This window comes from Martes martes (genome assembly GCF_963455335.1).
Source record: "Martes martes genome assembly, chromosome: 9".
In the NCBI taxonomy this organism is placed as follows: domain Eukaryota; kingdom Metazoa; phylum Chordata; class Mammalia; order Carnivora; family Mustelidae; genus Martes; species Martes martes.
The window spans coordinates 87,687,714-87,693,713 of NC_137896.1; positions in this window are offsets into that span (position 1 = coordinate 87,687,714).

Here is a 6,000-nt window from a genome sequence, read left to right on the forward strand (position 1 = left end):
CAAGCAGGGGGAGAGAGAACACAGGATTTCAGGGCCTGGCTCTGCAGGTGCCCGTTGGTCTGAGTGCCACCCCTGCATTCATGTCATCACTCATCAGCAGGCGCTCATGGAGTGTGCGCCGAGCACAGAAGCTTGCGTAAGGAGGGCAGACAAATGAGGCAGATGCTGCCTTGGCCGTCAGTGTAACAGATCTGCATAGGTGAGTGCCCCTGTGCCCCACAAGGCTGCTTTGGGCCAATGGGTGCCGGGGTGCTGTGGTCCTGTGCCTCTTAGAGGGTGGAGGCTCCCTGGGAAGGCTTTAGGGGGAAAGACTTCTCCCCAGGGCTTATGGGATGGGAAGATGGGGGAGGCAGGAATTGAGGCTGAGGGCTGAAGAGACTTGGGTTGGTCGGGGGACCTCAGCATCCAGCTCTCCCCTAGGACTGCCCCCCCCACCCCCCAGAGTGTGGGGCTGACCTCTGCTTGACCTCCCCTCTCACCTCTAGATGGCTGCTTCCCCAGGCGCCTCCAGAGGAAGTATCCCCCTTACCTCCCCAGGCTCCCACCTTCTCCTCCCCTCCCTGTCACCTCCACTCCAGAAAGAAGCCTTCACTTTCCCCACCTGCCTCTCTCCTCTCAGCCTCCCGCATCTGTTGGGGAAATTGGGCCATTTGAAGAATAAAGGAGAAGGCAGGAGGGAGGAAACTCCTGTCTGAGGGCCCAGCCCACAGCTGGGGTGAAAACCTGTTCCTTGTTAACACCCTGCGTTGGGACCAGAATGGGGGGGGGGTGTTGTGCCTCCTCAGTCCTCCCGCAGGGACCAGGAGGTGAAATGCATGCTGGGAGATGTTAGCCGAACTTATTGGGAGCAGATGGGAAGGGATGGCGGGAGGGGCAGGGATGTGAAAGGAAGAGGGTCAGCCTAGGCGTGAGGGTTGGTGGGATTATTCGTGGGAAAGGACTGGGAGACGTCACCCAGACTTCTGGGATCCTGAGCCAATTCTTTAGACTTTAGAAATGTCTTCCCCATGGAAAGTCCTTTGGTCTAGACTGATGGGAATTCCAGACTTAGGGTACACAGAGGTCTTCATGAAGAACAGAGGCAAGAACCATGTGGACCTAGGGAGTGTCCCAGCAGAAGCCTCAGCATGTGGACCTTGGGGACCTTCTCTTGAGCACCTCAGGGCACTAGCAGGGGTGGGGTGAAGGGCGGGGACATATGTCAAGGTGTGGACAGTGTACAAGGGAGCTGGGATCTGCTGTGGGTGACGGGTATTGAACGTGGGGGTGGGGAGGCTCTCAAGGACATTGCGGATTGATGAGTAGTGTTCATAGTGTTCATGGTGATAGTGACAGTGATGTTGGTGACTGTATTTGTGACAGTGTATTTGTGACACAGATAAGCAGTGTGATGGTGGTGATGAGGCATTAATGGTGGCGACTGATGGCCTCAGCTTCGCTGCACCGGGATGCCCACATTTTAGGGGTGGAGTGGGCTCTCAGGTTGGTGAATCTTCCTTGGCTTTCTCTTCATCTGGATCCTGCTCCCTCATCTCTAGTCCCAGAAACACTTGGGACTTAGCTGGGCAGAGTCCTGGGCTTCGCCCCTAACCTCCCCTTCCCCTGGTCCTCCAACCAATTCGCTCTGCAGAGAGCAGTGATGTGGTGTCAATGTCCCTGGTCCCCAGGGAATCCAAGCAGCTCAGGTTCTGGAGAAAGAGGTGGGGCCGGGAAGGGTGGGGTCAAGGCTGCCATTGAGTCCCCCCTCTGCTCTTGAGCCCAGCACTCCTCCCACTTAACCCAAGCCTAGGCAGGCCCCGGGCCTGCACTTCCTGTGCCACATGGCTTGGGCCCAGATTCCCCCTCCAATGTTTTAATTAGATCCTGAGCTCATTAGCTGCCCAAATGCCTTCCAGACACCCCACAGCTGCTCAGGCCCTCCCCACACCTGCCTGTCCAGCTGGGCCTCCCCCACACCTGGAAGACATTGAGGTCTCCAGCCAGGGCTCCAACTCCAGCTCCTCCTTGTGGCCTTGAACAGCCAGGACCAGGAGATGAGAAGCTGCCTGTTCATCTGATGGAGGACGGTGGGCGGGGGGTGGTCTCAGGAGGGGCTCCCACAGGGAAGCCTGGGAAATGAGTTGTGGTCACAGCTCCCGACACAGGGAAGTAGAGGAGGAAGTGGCGGATGCTGCCTCTTGTCTGTCATGGCCAAGGGGAGCCAGGTCTCTAGTCCTCTTCTGCCTCACCACGCAGAGGTCCTAACTGCTCGGGACCCAGAGAGTTTGCCTTCCGGATGTGTGTTGTGGCCAAGAAGGGTGCGAAGGAGGCAGATAGCTCAGAAAGGGGACTGTGGGAAGCTGGACTTTGAACTCAGCAGACCTTCCTGCAGGATTTGCCAGCCCAAATTGTCAGGCAGTGAGTGGCAGGAAGAGGGTTACATCCAAGGTCGTGAAAAAGGACCCAGGCTTGAACCCAGCTTGGTTCTAGTAGCTGTCCGCCTTCCTAGTCCACTATTTGCACTGACTCCGGGAGCACCAACCACCCAGAATCAAGCCAGTGAATTCATGTAATCTTTGCTGACCTAGCACATGTGAGGAATCGGGCACGTTTGTAAGAGCTTTGCAGGTAGGCACTCACTTCATCTCACTATCACCCTGTGGGCGAGGTCCTGCCTGTTCCCACTTAACAGATGAGAGCCAGAGCAGTCAAATAGCCTGCTCAAGGTCGCACAGGTTCTAAGAGGCTGGTGGAGACAGGATTCTGATGCTGACTTCTGTTCTCAGTCTTCATGTCCTGCCGCCTCTCTAGAATGTACCATGAATGGTGTTTCCTGGACTGGGGCAGTGGCAGCCCTATTTCAGACATCCTCCCAGTAACCCAAAGCTGCTGGAATTGCTGCCACCCCAGGGAAGACAGGAGATCCTGGCTGTGTGGTCAGGGGTAGGCAAGTTAGTTTATGTCTTCCAGACTCAGTTTCCATGGTATAAACTGAGAGAAGCCTCCTTAGTTCTTAGAGGAAAGCTAAGGAGGATAAAGTTAAGTAGGGAGCTTCAGAGCTTCCCCCATGCTTCTCTGTCACCACTGTGATCCCTGCCTTGTGGCCAGAAGTGTCAGCTACAGCTCAGTACCTCTCCTTCCCCAACCCCAGCCAATCCCTAGGATGATGGTTTTTTAAAGATGTAGATCCCGTTCACTGAATGGATGTATGAGGGCCCCGATTTGTGAAAGTCGGTGAAAGCTGAGCTGAGCTGGTCTAAGTCTGGTTTGGATGGGAATGATGGGGAGGGGACAAATGGAGGATGGCGGCCCCCAGCACTCCTCTGTCCTCTATGGCACACTGAAGAGCCCGAGATCTCCCCAGACGTCAGAGTCATTGTCCTGAAGGGTCAGTTGCCCATATTTTGGGGACCAAGTTAATGCCCTGGTTTGTGCCCCAGCCAGTTCCTCTAGAGTCTGCATTAGAACTCTCTCCCTCTTCGTGTAGTGATGATGCCAGGCTGAATGACTGAATGAGTTGGTCTGGAAAGATATGTGGAAATCAGAGCTATGAGCTAGGGTTCACTCACATGTGGAGACCAGAGCAGGGGAACAGAGAGAGAGAGCCTCCCTACCCAACAGCTGTCTGTGCTGTGTGTGTGTGTGTGTGTGTGTGTGTGTGTGTGTGTGTGTGTGTGTTTTAGTACCTTAAATAGTTTTTCCATCCACTCTTTACCCCTCAATGTCAGTTTCCCTGGCAGGAGGCTAGGAGGAGCTGACTGCCAGGACCAGCTCTAAATGTCAAGGCCTGGAAAAATCCAACCATCCCCAAGGGCCCTACATTCCTACACCAGGCAGCAAGATCATGGGGGCAGGCATGGGAGGTGAATGACAAAGTTACCACCCACCCCCATCCTTCCATGTTCCACCTCTGCAGGGTCACTCTGCTGCTGGTCTGGCTCCTGGGCCTCCTGTATCCAGGTTCCTTCCCAGCCATCCCACACACCTAGACCAACTCAGACCATGTCATGACCTGCTGCTCAAGAACCTACACTGGCTCCCTATTGCCCAGCCAGGAAGATATATCTGGTCCTTACTAGAGCTCCTGCCATCAGTGGGTCTCACCAATTTTGATCCTGGTTACTTCCAACGTGGCTACTCTGTGCCCCGCTCTAGAATCACCTTTTCTAGGAAACCTTTGATTGACACCCATTTTTCTTACTACCCTGTCTGTGCTTAGGGAGACAGCTCCCTCTTTATTTTGAGTGGGAATATCATGCCATGTTCAGTAGACTACAGCTGCTGGATCATGGGGGAACTGTCTTCAGAGTCAGTCACAGTGAGACTGAATTTCATGTGCCCAGTCCCGTCCAGCTGTGTGACTTTAGGCCACTCATTTCACGCTTGTGGACTTTCATTTCCTAACCTCCAAACTGACATCACAGTCCCTCTCCCATCTACAGGAACTTTTAAGTCTCCTAGATCAAGGGTTTGAAAAGCACAAGTCTAATCCTGCTTTCCTAAAGCGAGTTCCATGGCATGCTTTTAAATAATATTAGCTTCCTTGGGCTCCCACACAGAATACCAACAACAACACAAATTTTCTCCCAGTTCTGGAGGCTAGAAGTTAAAGATCAAGGTGCTATTAGTGTTGGTTTTTGGTGAGACCTCTCTTTCTGGCTTGCAAATGGCAGCCTTCTTCCTGTGACCTCAAATGGCCTTTCCTCTGTGGAAGCACACGGAGAGAGAGCTCTGGTGTCTCTTGCTCTGCTTGTAAAAACATCAGTCCTACCCACTCTGAGGACCTCATATAACTTTATCTCTAAATACAGTCATATCAGACGCTTCAACATACGCATTTTGAAGGGATACAGTTCAGCCCATAACATGAGGTTAAAGAGAAAAAGAGTTCCATGGTTGTGTAGGTGTGAAAAAGGATGAGTTCAAGCAAATTAAATAGGGTTCCATCTTCCACTGTGAACAAAAATGCTCCAAGTGAGGCTGGAGGAGAGAACATGCTGTTTCTCAAACCTGTTTGACCTTCATGCTCATTTCTGGTTGATCCTCTTGAGCTAGTGTTTTGTAGAGCTCTATGTGGGACCCACTGCCCTAATCAATTGCCCGCAGGCAAGGTCAGCGTAGATGGAACAGTAACTAGGCAGCTCTTGCTGATTAATGCTGGAATTCCGATGAGTAATCCCAGTGCGACTTGTCAACCTTGCCTGCTAGTGTACTGAGTGAGGTCCCCAAACCACAGTTTCTTTTCTTTTCTCCTTTTCCCTCCCTCCTTCCATTTTTGTGTGAGGCCTGGCTAATGCCGACTGGCAGCTGTGCCCTCACTGGGCTCCTAGACCACAGCAGTTCAGTCTGGGGCCCTGGAGGGCAGTTCTTTGACAGCCTATACCATCATGTCTTTGCTACATTTCAGTTGCAGCTTTGCCTGGAGGCTCAGTGACAGACAACCTTCAGTGCAGGTACCCTTCATCTTCCCTTAACCTTGCATGCGTGATCCCCGAGCCCCATTGCTGAAATTTGGTGCTGACCAGCAAGTTGTGATCTGGGGATTTTTTCTCCTGGGTCTGAGGACCAGCAGCATTATATCCCTTGGGAGCTTATTAGAAATGCAGGGTCTCAGGTTCCATTGCAGTCTGATGGAACTAGGATCTGCATTTAGCAAGCTCCCAGGTGATGTATAGGCAGGCTCATTAAAGTTTGGGGAAGTACTAGTCTGGAACAGTGGTTTTCAGAACCACAGGATATGACCCATGTAGATTGCGGAAACAGTGTTCTGGGTTGCAATCAGCATTTAAAAAATAAGAGTAGAATTGAAAATATAGCATGCATTGATTTAATAAGGGCAAGTATTTGGGGAGAATCTTTACGTGTTTTTGGTTGCAGCATAAAAGCATGTCACTATCAAAAGTTTGAAGATATCAGTCTGGGGGCACTCAGGGTCATGAGACAGGGGACTGGTTGTGGTGACCTATGCCTGGCCCTGTCCACCCCTCCCTACCTGGCCTCTCCCCAGCTGTCCTGGATGCC